The 15336-nt window shown below is 44.6% G+C and overlaps 1 protein-coding gene across 2 annotated transcripts in view; it reads left to right on the forward strand.

Annotated features, from left to right (window-relative positions):
- The first annotated feature begins 6814 nt into the window (after window positions 1–6814).
- pparg (peroxisome proliferator-activated receptor gamma) overlaps window positions 6815–15336 on the forward strand; it is a 162939-nt gene continuing 154417 nt past the window's right edge. Inside the window, exon 1 of one of the 2 annotated variants that reach the window (XM_038812670.1) lies at window positions 6815–7115. The gene's annotated coding sequence lies outside the window, so the exon portion shown is untranslated. The remainder of the gene's footprint in view (window positions 7116–15336) is intronic. The other variant, XM_038812669.1, reaches the window with a different exon arrangement.

Raw genomic sequence — 15336 nt, forward strand, 5'->3', positions numbered from 1 at the left:
GTTCCCATAAGAGAGGCATACCAGATCTTAGCCAAAAGGCAGAGCAGATACTCTTGTAGATCTGATCCAAAAGGCCGAGAAGTGATCACCCCTTACTCTGCTAAACTCCAAGGAATACAGGCCCAGACTATTGAGTCCCTCTTTATTGGGCAACCCTCTCATCCCAGGAATTAGCCTGGTGAATCTCCTTTGGACTGCCTCCAGTGTAACTGTACCCTTCTTTAGGTAAAGGGACCAAAACTATACGCAGTGTTCCAGGTGAAGCCTCACCAACACCCTGGACAATTGCAACAAAACCCCCCCTATTTTGAACTCCAACCCCATTGCAATAAAGGCTGTTTGCCTTCTTAGCTGCTTGTTGGACCTACCTGCTAGCTTTTTGTGATTCATGCACTAGAATATCGAGATCGTTTTGTACTTCACTCACCTGCAATCTCCATTTAGAAAATGATCTGCCTTTTGCTTCTTCCTAACGAAGTGCATGACCTCACACTTCCTCACATTGAACTCGATTTGCAAGGTTTTCGCCCAGTCGCCCAATCTATCTATATCCCATTGAAGAATCACAAAATCTTCATCACAACATGCCGTTCCACCTATTTTTGTATCATCAGCAAGATGTAGAATCCATATGGGTGGAGGTAACAGTAGCTATACTGTAGAATGGAGAATAAATCAGGAGATAATGAGAGCATGTAAACAATACAGTACACTAACCCTGGGTGACTTTAATATTCATTTGGATTGGGAAAATCAAATTGGCAGAGGTAGCTACAAGGAAGAGTGTATTCAGGACAGTTTCCGAGAACAATATGTTGTGAATCCAAACAGGGATCAGGCTATTTTGGATCTGGTAATATGCAATGAGGCAGGTTTAATAAACAATCTCAGAGTAAAAAGATCCTCCTAGGAAACACTGATCATAATATTGTTGAATTAAGCATTCAATTTGAGAGTGAGAAACTTGGGTCAGAAACAACTGTGCTAAAATTAAACAAGAATGGGCAGGACGGTGGCGCAGTGGTTATCACTGCTGCCTCATGGCACTGAGGACCCATGTTCGATCCCGGCCCCAGGTCATTGTCCATGTGGAGTTTGCACATTCTCCCCGTGTCTGCATGGGCCCTACCCCCACAACCCAAAATGATGTGCAGGGTAGGTGACTTGGCCACACTAAATTGCTCCTTAATTGGAAAAAATCCTTTGTAAAAGGATAATTACAAAGTTTCCTACAGGTGCTCGGTTTCCTCCCACAGTCCAAAGACGTGCAGGTTAGGTGGAATGGCCATGCTAAATTGCCCTTAGTGTCCAAAAAGATTAGGAGAGGTTATTGGGTTACGGGGATAGGTTGGAAGTGAGAGCTTAATGTGGGTCGGACAGACTCGATGGGCCAAATGGCCTCCTTCTACACTGTATGTTCTATGATAATGAGGGCAGAGTTGGCTGGAGTGGACTGGGAAAGGAATTCAGCAGAAAAGTTCAGCAATGGAAGACGTTAATGAAAACAATTCATGACTCACAACAAAGAGTGAGAAAGAAGGATTCTAGGAAGAGGATAAATCAACCATGGTTAACCAAGGAAGTTAAAGATAGTATCAAACTGAAATAAAGAACGTACAATGTGGCAAAGGACAAAGTGAACATAGGCCGCTTAGAGAATGAGACTGGGGAAAAAGTAATGGGGAACCAGTAAATGGCAGAGGAGTTAAACAGATACTTTCCATCAGTCTTCATGGTGGAAGATACTGATTACATTCTGAAAATACTAAATAATCATGGGGCAAAAGGGGAAAGGAAATAAATACTAAACTATTGCAAGAGAAAAGTACCAAAGAAACTAATGGGGCTGAAAGGCAACAAATATCCTGGGCCTGATGGGTTGCTTGCTAGGATATTAAAGGAAGTAGCTATAGAGATGATGAATGCACTGATAGCAATCGTCCAAGAATTATGAAATTCAGGAAAGGACCCAAGTGATTGGAAAACTGCCAATATAATCCCCTTATTCAAAACGAGAGGGAGACAAAAAAGCAGGTAACTATAGACCAGTTAGTTTAACATTGGTTATTGGGAAAATGTTAGAGTCCATTATGCAGGAAGTAATAGCAGAGCATTTGGAAATACATAATATAATCAAGCAGAATCAGCATGGCTTCATGAAGGGGAGATTATGCCTGACAAATTTATTAGAATTCTTGAGATGGTAACAAGCAGGATAGATAATGGGTAACCAGTAGATGTAATACACTTGGATTTTCAAAAATCTTTTGAGAAGGTCCCATACAAAAGCCTGAGAGAAGATCCCATGGTGTTGGGGGTAGTCTATTAGCATGGATAGAGGATTGGCTAACTCATAGAAGACAGAGAGTTGGGATAAGAGGGGCATTTTCAGGGTGGCAACCTGTAGCTAGTGGAGTGTCACAGGGATCAGTGGTGGAGTCACAATTATTTTCAAGGAAGATTTATGATTTGGATAAGTGAAGTGAATGTACAATTTCCAAATTACAGAAAAATATGCGGGAAGGCAAGTGGTGAGGATCACACAAAGAGTCTCGAGAGGGATGCAGACAGGTTAAGTGAATGGCCAAACACTTAGCAGGTGGAATATAATGTTGGAAAATGTGAAGTTATGTACTTGGTAGGAAGAATAAAGGAGCTGAATATTATTTAAATAGAGAAAGACTGCAGAAACCTGCAGCACAGAAGGATTCACACATAAATCACAAAAATATAGTATGCAAATCCAGCAGGTAATAGGGAAAGCAAATGGAATGTTGGCTTTTATTTCAAAGGTAAAGGAGGATAACAGTAGGGATGTCCTGCTAAAAATATACGAGACACTTGTTAGACCACACTTAGAATACTGTGAACAGTTTTGGTCCATTTATCTAAGGAAAGATATATTGCCATTGGAAGCAGTCCAGAGAAGGTTTACGAGGTTGACCCTGGGAATGGAGGCATTTTCTTATGAGGAGACGTCAGTAGGTTGGGACTCTATTCATTTATGAGGAGTGATGAGCCATCAATTGCCCGAGAGACGAGTTGCTTTACAAAAGTTAGGCTTTAATAAACTAGAACTTAGCACTGTGGTTTTCTACAATAAAATGGACGACCGCCGGGCGTTTGACTATTTATACCTCGGCAAGGAGGCGTGGTTAACTCAGCCCGGGCGCAGGGGCCCCGAGGCGTGGTCAACTCAGCGCGGGCGAGGGTGTTTCGCGAACCCGCAAAAGTAGCAGCGGGACCCCGTGGACTTGTCGGGGCGTCCCACGGCACAGGCCTGAGGGAGGTCGGGAGCGGCGGATCGTGGTGGGGAAGTGTGCCAGGTGGCCCAGGGTGGTGCCGCGCGGCTGGGGACATAGACGTGGGCGTTTTGATCGGCGACCTCCAGGGAGGTGGAGAGAGTCCGTGCCTCAGTTAAGCTGAGGTCGTCTCTCTCCAGCATCCGCTGGCGGATAGCGGGGGACTGCATCCCAGCCACGTAAGCGTCTCTGATCAGTAGTTCCATGTGCTCCGTAGCTGAAACTGCGAGGCAGGAGCAATTCCTCCCCAGGATAGCGAGGGCCTGGTAATATTGGTTTAGTGACTCACCAGGGAGCTGTTGTCTGGTGGCCAGCAGATGTCGGGCGAATACCCTGTTGACTGGTTTAATGAATTGTCCATTCAGCTTTAGTATGGCTGCATCGTAATCTTTTTCCTCCTTGATTATCGCGTAGGCGTCGATACCCACGCTGGAGTGGAGGATGTGCAGCTTCTGTGCCATGGTGGGGGGGCTGGTTGCAGATTCCAGGTATCCTTCAAGGCATGTCAGCCAATGTTGAAAAAGTTCTGCAGAGTTCGGTGTTTGCGGGCTGATGCGGAGGCATTTGATCCGGAACTCCATCTTCAAAAATCTAGTTTATTAAATTGATGAGCCATCAATTGCACGAGAGACGAGTTGCTTTACAAAAGTTAGGCTTTAATAAACTAAAACTTAGCCCTGCGGTTGTCTACAATAAAATGGACGACCGCCGGGCGTTTGACTATTTATACCTCGGCAAGGAGGCGTGGTTAACTCAGCCTCTCGACCAATCGGAGAGCTGTCACATGACCGGTCTCAACCAATTGGTCGAGAGGCACATGACCGACCAGGGCCAATGGTAAGCCGGTGTTCTGCCCCAATGGCAGACAGCTATGCAAATCATATCACCACAAGGAGGTCGAATAGGTTGGGACTGTATTCATTAGAGTTTAGAAGAATGAGAGGCACCCTTATTGAGACATACAAGATTCTCAGGGAGCTCAAGAGGGGAGATGCTGAGTGGTTGTTTCCCCTTGCGGGAGAGTCTGGGACCAGAGGACATAAACTCAGAATAAAGGGTCAATCATTTAAAAGAGATTAGAAGTAATTTCTTCTCTCAGAGAATAGTGAATCTGTGAAATTCTTTACCCCAGTGGGTTGTGGAGACTGGCTACTTAAGTATGTTCAAGGCTGTGATAGACAGATTTAATCAATAAGGGAATAAAGGGTTTTGGGGATAAAACAGGAAGGCAGAGTTGAGGATTATCATATCAGATCAATCATGATCACATTGAATGGCAGAGCAGACTCGATGGGCTGAATAACCTACTTTCTGCTCCTACATCTTGTGGTGTTATGGGCAGTTTGCAGCACAATAGTTTGCAACCCTGTACATACACCATCTTTCTGGGATTTTAGGAGACTCACTGCAAGTAGCACAGTGGTTCACACTGTTACTTCACAGTGTCAGGGGTCCAGGTTTGATTCCTGACTTGGGTCACTGTCGGTGTTGAGTCTGCACGCTGTCTGCTTGGATTTCCTCTGGGTGCTCTGGTTTCCTCCCACAAGTCCTGAAAAGAAGTGCCTATTAGGTGAATTGGACATTCTGAATTCTCCCTCAGCGTACCTGAACAAGCGCCGGAGTGTGGTGACCAGGGGATTTTCACTTCATTGCAGTGTTAATGTAAGCCTACTTGTGACAATAATAATGCTTATTATTAATTTCAGACACTGAGAACATTGTCTCCATACCTTGCATCTTTTTCTCAGTAAAATAATTAAAACCTTTCTTTGATTTCTCGCAATCACACCACCATGGCTTACTGTCAGAGTTCAAAACAGGTCACATGGCCTCCTCGGCAAACCCTACATTTGAAGCTACAGTCCCAAAATATAATCATTTTATAAAAACCTCATGATTGTAACAATACCCACATCCCATGAACAAATATAAACAAAATGTAACAATTTAAGTTAATCGGCAGATAGCAATTTACAATAGACATGGGTTCATTTTACATCACAACCTATGCATCATTTTGGCGGGGTTATTGAGTTTTACTCTAATTTGGGAGAGGAATGAAAATCCAAGAGCAGAAGTTATAACAGTATTGTGGAACCAGTTGTCAGAAGAAATGGGCAGTAAAAATGTGAACACGGTAAGTCAGGGGTGGGCAAACTTTTCCGTGCAAGGGCCACATTCAGAAATTCACAATTTTAAAGGGCCGCATAGTATATTAAGTAAAATAATTACTTCACCCGGTTATGATTCTGGGCGCCTCATATAGAACATAGAACAGTACAGCACAGAACAGGCCCTTCGGCCCTCGACGTTGTGCCGAGCAATGATCACCCTACTCAAGTCAACGTATCCACCCTATACCAGTAAGTAACCCAACAGCCCCCTCCCCCCCCCCCCCCATTAACCTTAAAAAAAAAATTTTGTTTTAATGACTTGGTGGGCCGCATAAAGACCTTTGGCAGGCCACATGCGGCCCACGGGCCGTAGTTTGCCCACCCCTGCAGTAAGTGGAGGCCAGTGCACATCAAGGAGAGAGGGCAGAGTGGTGACTCTGAAAGGCTGAGTGGAGTGGATGGCAAAGAACAGAACACATATAGCACAAGAAGGGAAAAGGGAGTGAGGAAAATGAGGGGGAGAAGAAAGGAAAACTGGATAACAATGAGGAAAGTCGGGGGGGAAATGGAAGCAATGGGGGGGGGGGCACAAGAAAAGCAGGGAGCTTTTAAAGATACGATACCATTACATTTTTAAGATTAAAATCTATTGAAGCATAAATAAAGCAGAGAATGAATCTAAATGCATATTCATATGGAAATTTGAGATTTCTTTCAATAATTTCAGTACCAGTTTCGAGTTTATTTCTTTTATATTTTCCCCTTTAGGCTTTCGTGTCCTCTCTTATAGACTCATATTTTGCACCCCCCACCCCGCATTACAAAATGTTCTGACGCATGAGAATACCCCAAATCTCATGTGGATAACCTTGCGATGCGTTTCTTGCGCGTTCAACATTTTCACTGCTCCGTGGCTATGTTTTACAACCTAGACTTCTATGTTTTACAAGTGAAGGAACGTAGCGCAGAATAGCAGTTTCAAAATACAAAAACCGAAAAGCTTGCTTCAGCACGCCGAAGCCATCCCTGAATCGCGGGAGTAACATTACTGCTGTTCGGATGGACATTCCAAGTCCCCTCTTTTAGTTTGAGGAACTTTAAAACAAAAGCCAGGATCTTGACAACCGAGAATAGAAGTGGTCCGCCGACCACAACGCGTGATTGTGTATTTTTTTGCGCAACAAGTGGCGCCTTGCGGTCAGCTGAGAGGACGAGGGGAAGCCGAAGAGGCGGCTGCACTCTGACTGACCGAGCCAGCCAGCCAGGGAATGAATGATCCTTCCGGGCGCTGTGTGCGGACCTGCTGCTCCTCCCCGTGAGTGAGCCAGGGGGCGCGCCTGCACCCTGCTGGCGGCCGCGCGCCCTGCCTCTCGGCGCGCGGGCGCGCAACTCTGTGGCAGCGGCTACGGTGATTGTGACGCCCGCTCCCACCCTGTGACAATCGCGCTTGTTGCCACTGGGAGCGCGTGGCTGGAACCCTGTGACAGTGGCGCGCGCGCGCGCGCGCGCTCCCCCTCCCCCTTTGACAGGACAACCCCGCTGCTGGAGCACCTGAGACCCTTTGGTGAGAGGCGGCTGGAGCCGGCGAGTTTTATTCTGCTGGGACGCGGAGGAAGATGAGGTGAATTCCGCTGCGGACAGGAGCTGTCACGGGAGAGGAAGTGGCCGGAGATTCTCGCCGAATACTTGAAGAGTCAAGGTTGGTGGTGGCGGTGGCGGCGTCGGCGTTAACAAGCGCTAATGTGACAACCGGTAAGCCAGTCAGTCCATCGGGACTGACTGTGAGTGAGGGGAACAAGTGCCACAGGGTGTTTAAATGTCGAGTAACTTTCTCACGGCGAGTGGGGGGTGGGGTGGGAGAGCAAAATACTGCGAATGCTGGAAATCCAAAATAAAGCCAGAAGTTGCTGGGGGGTGGCTTAGCAGGTCTGGCAACATCTGTGGAGAGAGAAACAGGTTTCCCAGTCTGAAGAAGAGTCCTGCGGTCTTGGAACGTGTGAACTCTTTCTCTCTCTCTCTACAGGTGTCACCAGACCTGCTGGAGTTTTTCTTCTCAGGCGACACTTTCATCCCCCTCTTGAGGAGGGGGAGGGCGGTCTGGAATGCTTCATTCACTTTCTAAAGTAAATTACGGCTGCATATTTTCGCTTTTAGTTTATTAATTCGATGTTTTCGACTATTTCTTCGAGCTTGTTTCAGCAGCCCTAAATCTTATGAACATTACATAGAACAAGGTGACCCCACTTGTTTTGCTCATGACGAAGCAATAAATCATCTAGCCTTTGGTCATTTAGGTCACTATCCCTGATACTTCGACTTTGTCTCTGAGGATGGAAGTTATCTAGAATTACCTATGTTTGTCCATTTTTGACTCGTTCAAAATCTTGTAAAGCAAGTATTATCCAGTGGTTTGAGCATTTTCTAATGATAAAACAAGTTGAAATTGTTCTGTAAAATATTACTGATACCATTCATAGAAACTGTTCATTTAGTATTTAGGTGCTTAACCATTTTTGAAATAAATCCAATAATGACATTAAAACATCAGATAAAGAAATTACATTTGAATGTTTTGAATTCTTACTAATAACACAACTCCATTTCAAATCAGTAGAGCACAATCTAGACGCATTTTGTACATTTTACACTGAAGGTCTGATGAAAGATCACAGACCGGATTATTTTGGAGAATAATCTGAAGGTGGGAGCGCTTCTGGGTCCCAACTCTGCTTTCTGCCATTGGCTTCATTTTACAGGAGCAGACACTGCCTCCAAATTCACTGTTCAAATAGGGAAGATGGGTGGCCCAGCAAAGCAGGAGGATTAATCACAGCACCCGAAGTGAAGGGCAGCTGGCAACACCACTGTCAAAGTTGTGTGATGATGAGCTGAATGGAGCAGGAGAAGGATGCACAAGATGGAGACACAGTACTGATTATGGGACCAGCAGCAAATCCTTCAGCCCAGCACTATCTGGTGGATCTTTCTGCAGGCCCTTCCTTTGCAGGCAGATGGATGATGGCTTGATGATTGCCAATTTGGTCGTGCAAAGTGAAAACTGTGTATGCGTCTCATGGCCTCTCTGACTTCCTGCTGCGCTCTTTCTCCTCCTCTGAGTAACAAAACTGCAGATAAAGCAGCCATCCCGTGCATTATCGGCAACATTCTTTTCCATTCTTAAAAGAACAAGCCACTAATTGGCTCAAAAATTGTCTTGCTGCCATTGTTGGGTAGATCACTGTCATCTCCCCAGAACCGCCTCTAGAAAAGTTTCAAGGAGGCTGGAACTCTTTTGTTTCCAAATAATTCATTTTAAAGAATTCATCTTCAATTGTATTTACGTTATTAACCCTGAAATCACACAAAACAAAACTTTCACTGTCCTACTGAGAAAGGGGATGTTGGAATGCTTCATTCATTTTTCCATGTTAAAGATGACTATATATTGCCACTTCTGGTTTATTAACTCAATACGTTACATTAGCTCAATTAATTAGTGAAAATATTTTTTGAAGCCAGAAATAATGTCAACTTCTCAGAGAACAAGCTAAGCTGACCTGATAACTCATGACCCAGTACCAAATTGCACCATAATAATCATCTTTATTATTGTCACAAGTAGGCTTACATTAACACTGCAATGAAGTTGCTGTGAAAATCCCCTAGAAAATCCACACTCCGGCGCCTGTTCGGGTACACTGAGGGAGAATTCAGAATGTCCACTTCACCTAATAACACATCTTTCTGGACTTGTGGGAGGAAACCGGAGCACCCGGAGGAAACCCACGCAGAAATAGCTGTGGCATATCACGTTAGCCATGTTTACAAACCCATCCCATCGTGATACTTTATGTTGTACATTTCCTCAACCCCCCCCCCCCCCGGTCGCCGCCAAGGCTGCATCCAGAGGGCTGAGGAAATTCTACCCACTAATTTGACTTCTCTCACCACAGATGCTGCCGAATGCGCTGAGTATTTCCTGTTTTTATGTTGTCTGGCAGTATTTATATATAAATTTGGCAGTGAGCATTAGATGGAACCAATATATTTATTGATGCCCCATATCTTTTGCAATGTGTACAGAATAGTTTTATTTTAATTAAAAAGTGACAACCTACCATTAAGTAGAACAAAATAGCCCTTTTTTTCAAACTCAACCATCTTACAAGTTATAAAATTAAAGATTATACTTCTGGTTGTCCCCTTTGGTTTTGCCTAACCTACAACTGCCTACATGATGTCAGACTTTCATCCTTAAAGTTCACATTTTAAAAAGGGAAAAGGGACAGGACTTGCAATGTTATCATGACAGCACACCTGAAGAAATTGGGTGACACAAAATTGACAAAATAAAATTTACCTACTGTGTCACCTGGACTTTCAATATGTTGTATATTAAATACAAATTAGTGGTTAGTTTGGAGCAGCGGTCTTTATACATCTATAAATATTGGCCCGCTCTCAACCTTTCTTCATGTGTTTCGAACAAAAACATCAGCTTTCAAAAGAAAGACGGTTTTACCATTGAAGAAAATCTTATGGTTTCTTGAGCTGTAAATGAATACATTGTAAGTCATCCAATTCAAGCCACTATGGTCACAATATGTGATTTACATCACTCACCGGCTGAGATCTGAAGACTGGGATTCATCTGCTTTTGTTAAAGGAAAGAAATTTGTGGTTTCAGAACAGACAGATGGAACAAATTGTATCAGAACTTCAGAAACTCAATTTGGCTTGTGATTTACTAATCATATAATTTACCATAACATGACTCTTGATGTAAATTATCTAGTGGCTTTGTTTTTTTTTTGATTTGTCTTTATAACACAATATAATAAAACCTCTATTTGCATATCTCCTATATATTGCTACTAAAGATACAACTCACTGAACAAGTATCTACATTTTCAATTTTAATTTGTTGTGATTTCATCCTGTACATCATTCCGGAAATATTAAATTTGAGAGTGGGCATTGCTTAATGGGGATTTATATCTAAATTGTTTTTCAACTAGGTGTTGTGAAATCTGCATTTAGTCATGTGGGATGGCAGTCAATTTCCTTCAGCATGCAAGGTTTTCCCCATCCTTTCCTATACTACATCTTCTGGTTGGGGGATAGTGCCATAAGTTTCAGCACCCCTTTTAATAAATGTCAAATGAGACACGTCTGAGTCAACCTAAAATGAAGTATTTAAAGCCGGCTTTAAAATTATTGCCTAAATAAAGACTTGCTCTCGCCTGCGTTGTAGCTTTTTGGTGAAGTATTCCTGATGTAATTGGTTTCTGTAACTTTCCAGGTAAGTAGCATGTTAGGTTACATTATTCACTTGGGAAATTTGTAGATTTGAACTGAAATATATCATGTTTTTAAATTAATTTGCAGAATTCATGCTATGTTATGCAGTGTACATTACCAGTGTGTGGGCAGCATAGTAGCAGAGTGGTTAGCACAGCTGCTTCACAGCTCAAGAGTCCCATTTTGATTCCTGGCTTGGGTCACTGTCTGTGCGGAGTCTGCACATTCTCCCCGTGTCTACATGGGTTTCTCTGAGTACACCGGTTTCCTCCCACAGTCCAAAGATATGCAGGTTAGGTGGATTGGCCATGATAAATTGCCCTTCGTGTCCAGAAAAAAGGTAGGTGGGGTTACTGGGTTACAGCAATAGGGTGGAGGTTGTGGGCTTAAGTAGGGTGCTCTTTCCAAGGGCCGGGGCAGACTCGATGGGCCGAATGGCCTCCTTCAGCACTGTAAATTCTATGATTACATGTAATGTATGTAATTACATTTACATGACATCCCGTACCGGCTGAGGTTATTCATGAAGGCCCGCCTTCTCAACCTTGCCCCGCACCTGAGGTGTGGTGATCTGCTGTGGTGATCAGGTTAAATCACCACCAGTCAGCTCTCCCCCTCAAAAGGGAAAGCAGCCTAAAGTCTTCTGGACAAGGGTGACTTTACTTACTTAAGTAAAGTGTGGTTTCAATACACAGGAAAACTCCAGTTATGAGTTCCTCCTATCTACTTCCCAGGTGCAATGTGTCATTCATAGATACACCCAATCAAATATGCAATTGGAAGAAAAAGGGAACATGTAGGAGGGGAGGAGAAGGAAAGCAGAGGATGAGCGGGGAGTAGAGATGCAGGTGATGGGAATTATGGAGGAAAAATTGAGGGTAGAGTAGGTGAGGTGGAGGGAAAATCAGGGAAAGGGAGGGAAGGAAGAACAAACGGGGGTTGGGGTTTTCTGTGAATGTTCCTGCTCCATTGGCATTCTCAATTCTGGAAGGATTCATTCTACTGCCTCTGCTGAGTAGGAGTAGGAAATCTATTGTGAGGTTGGGGTAAAATTCCAATAATTATGCTCCATGCAGAGAAAAGTTCAATGAACATTTGTACTGCTGTCCTGGGAATTCTGGTCATGGAGCAAAGAAGTTTGGTCCAGCCAGCATTTCCATTCTGGGGGTTGAGGGGAGCGCTGGACCTCTGTTCAATTGATAGCTGGCTACGGGTATGGTTGTAGGAAGTAACAACACTGGTCCAATCTATCTGGGGCTGTTTAGCACACTGGGCTAAATCGCTGGCTTTTAAAGCAGACCAAGGCAGGCCAGCAGCACGGTTCGATTCCCGTAACAGCCTCCCCGAAGAGGCGCCGGAATGTGGCGACTAGGGGCTTTTCACAGTAACTTCATTGAAGCCTACTCGTGACAATAAGCGATTTTCATTTCATTTCAATTTAGATATTCCTCCTGTGTCGGTAGTGGTGGTGAAAGTTGAATGTTGTGTATATACAGTCTCAGCATTTCTATTCAGTGGTGGAATTGGAGGGATATTCCGAGCTTGCTGTTCAATTCAGGAATTGGTGCTGACCATGTTCTTGAGGGAAATAAATCTCCTGTTCTTACCTGATCTGGCCTATATGTGACTCCATTAGTGTCACTTATGATGTGATTGATCCTTATCCGCACTCTTAACTGAAGTGGTGTAGCTAACCACTCAGTTCAAGATCCACACACTATGAATTAATATAAGCATTAGCTGATGTAACGGTGCTTTGTTCGGCGAGTTTATGCTACTTTGCTCAATGCTAACAGAGTCTATAGACTCATGGTTTGCTGTTCAGTGACTGGGCAGAGTGGTTGCTGTTGCCTTGCAGTTTGAATTCTGGGTTTGATGCGAGAAGATGTAACAAAAGTACAGAAGAGGATTTTGTTTTCTCTGAGCTCCCCTTAATGAATTGATGACAGCCGAGTTTGAGGTGTTGGATTGCTGTGATTTCTGGCGATTGGAAAGTTCTGTGAGCAACAGATTTACAGTGTTTTAACTCCGTTGTCTTACTATTGCCACAAAAGTACAGGACAACACCTTCGCGATTATCACTGACTGCAGCTCGAAAAACACTCATCAATCAGTCACTTTGATTTGCGCAATATATGGTTCTGGTTTTCATGATTGTGAACAGCACATCCCTTTATCGTCCTTGTTTTCACGTGAGCAATAGTTGCATCTTTGGCGGATATAATTATGGGCACAATGTAGCTGAATGGAAACAGAGACCTGTGGGGAGCCTGTTTCGTCGGGTGTTTCCTGGCGCTCAGAGCACCGAGAAACACCACGCTACTGGTTGCCTATTCGGGTAGATATGGGCCCTCCACAGGGAACTCCCCGACAAGGCCACACTTGTTTCTCCGCTCACCAGAGTGCAGAAGAAAAATGGCGCCCTGATCCCTCGAACCCTCCCACCCCTGACGTGACCCCGGAACATCCCAAAGCCCCAACTCCCCTATAAGGGGATTCTCAAGCCCCCTGCACCCATGCAGTTTACCCCAGACCCGTTACGCAGCATGGAGAATATGCCAGTTTGGCACCTTGGAAGTACCAGCTGGCACTGCCCCTACCAGCTGGCAGTGCCAATCTGGCAACAGTGCCAGGATGCCACCCTGTCCAGAGGGAACGCACCTGGAGGCCTCCGATCCCATGGGAGACCCCCATGAGTGCAGTTCCCCTATGTGGAGACCAGCATGAATGGCACTCGCCCAGATCCAAGGCGAGGGGGTTAGATCACATCAGCGTGGGTAGATCGTAGGATTGCATATTAGAGTGAGACTAGCTTTCTTGTCTAATATGCAGGTTTGCCAAAAATTCATCCGGCCACAATGGGTGGGATTCACATCACAACATCTCTCGAGTACGTGTTAGATCACGTGAGGCAAGGCGAACCGGATAGATCCCAGAAGAGGAATCAACCGGTCGTGTTGTGCCATGCCGCGCACAACACGGGCATAACACGGCTGGTAACTCGCGCTCGATGTCTGAGAAAGGCGCATTTATTTTGACAACTCCTCAAACAGCTTTCAAGATCAGGTTGTTATGTATTGCCTTGTGGGTTTGCAGGTTCAGCTGTGACCATTTAAAAGGATCATTAAGGGTACATTGTGGAAGTGGCCATGTCGTCATTCTAGTTGCTTGTCCTCAGTATTTGCTGGGTCAGATATGCCTCATCAGTTGGGTTTTTCCCCTTAGCTGTCAGCTCAGTTTTATTTTTGTGCACATCTTACAGGAGGTGTGGAATGGCAAGGCGAGCAGGTTCAACATGATATGAGGTGTCGGTAAAGGGTATGACCAACAGTTTATCCTCCGCCAATTTTAGAATAGAAATAAGGAACAGGGAGAATATGATCAATTAGTCAAATCATAAAGATAAATAAAAAGAAGGAAGGGACGATTTGGATTGAGCAAGAAAAATGAGGAAGGAAAAGGGCATGTTAAAAGGACTAGTCTGGGCAGCATGGTGGTGCAGTGGGTTAGCACTGCTGCCTCACAGCGCCAAGGTCCCAGGTTCGATCCTGGCTCTGGGTCACTGTCCGTGTGGAGTTTGCACATTCTCCCCCTGTTTGCCTGGGTTTTGCCCCCACAACCCAAAAATGTGCAGGCTAGGTGGATTGGCCAAGCTAAATTGCCCCTTGATTGGAAAAAAATAATTGGGTACTCTAAATTTATTTTAAAAGAGCCTTAAGGTTTTGCACCTGAAATCGCGGAGCATTTGAAATAAAATGGATCAATTAGTTGCACAGATAGATGTAAAGGGTATGATATAATTGGGATTACGGAAACATGGATCCAAGGTGACCCAAGGATGGGAACTAAACATTGAGAGCTATTCAGTTTTTAGGAAGGGCAGACAGAAAGGAAAAGGTGGTGGAGTTGTATTGTTGATTAAAGAAGATATTGATACAATATTGAAGAAAGATATTAGTACAGATGACGTGGAATCTGTCTGGGTGGGGTTAAGAAACATCAAGGGGGCAGCACGGTGGCACAGTGGGTTAGCCCTGCTGCCTCATGGCGCTGAGGTCCCAGATCCGATCCCGGCTCTGGGTCACTGTCCGTGTGGAGTTTGCACATTCTCCCCGTGTTTGCATGGGTTTCGCCCCCACAACCCAAAGATGTGCAGTCTAGATGGATTGGCCACGCTAAATTGCCCCTTAATTGGAAAACAAATGAACAGGGTACACTAAATTTATTTAAAAAAAGAAATATCAAGGGACCCAAAAAACATTCGTAGGGTTAGTATACAGACCACCAAACTGCAGTGGTAATGTTGGGAATAAAATAATATTTATTGTCACAAGTAGGCTTACATTAGCACTGAAATGAAGTTACTGTAAAAAGCCCTTAGTCGCCACATTCCGGTGCCTGTTCGGGTACACGGAAAATTCGGAATGTCCTATTCACCTAACAGCACATCTTTCGGGGCTTGTGGGAGGAAACCGCAGCATCCAGAAACCCACGCGCAGACTGGGAGAACGTGCAGACTTCGCACAGACAGTGACCCAAGGCGGGAATTGAATCTGGGACGCTCGCCCTGTGAAGCAACAGTGCTAACCACTGCTACCATGCCGCTCAGCATTAGACAG

This window comes from Scyliorhinus canicula, chromosome 11, assembly GCF_902713615.1.
Source record: "Scyliorhinus canicula chromosome 11, sScyCan1.1, whole genome shotgun sequence".
NCBI lineage: Eukaryota > Metazoa > Chordata > Chondrichthyes > Carcharhiniformes > Scyliorhinidae > Scyliorhinus > Scyliorhinus canicula.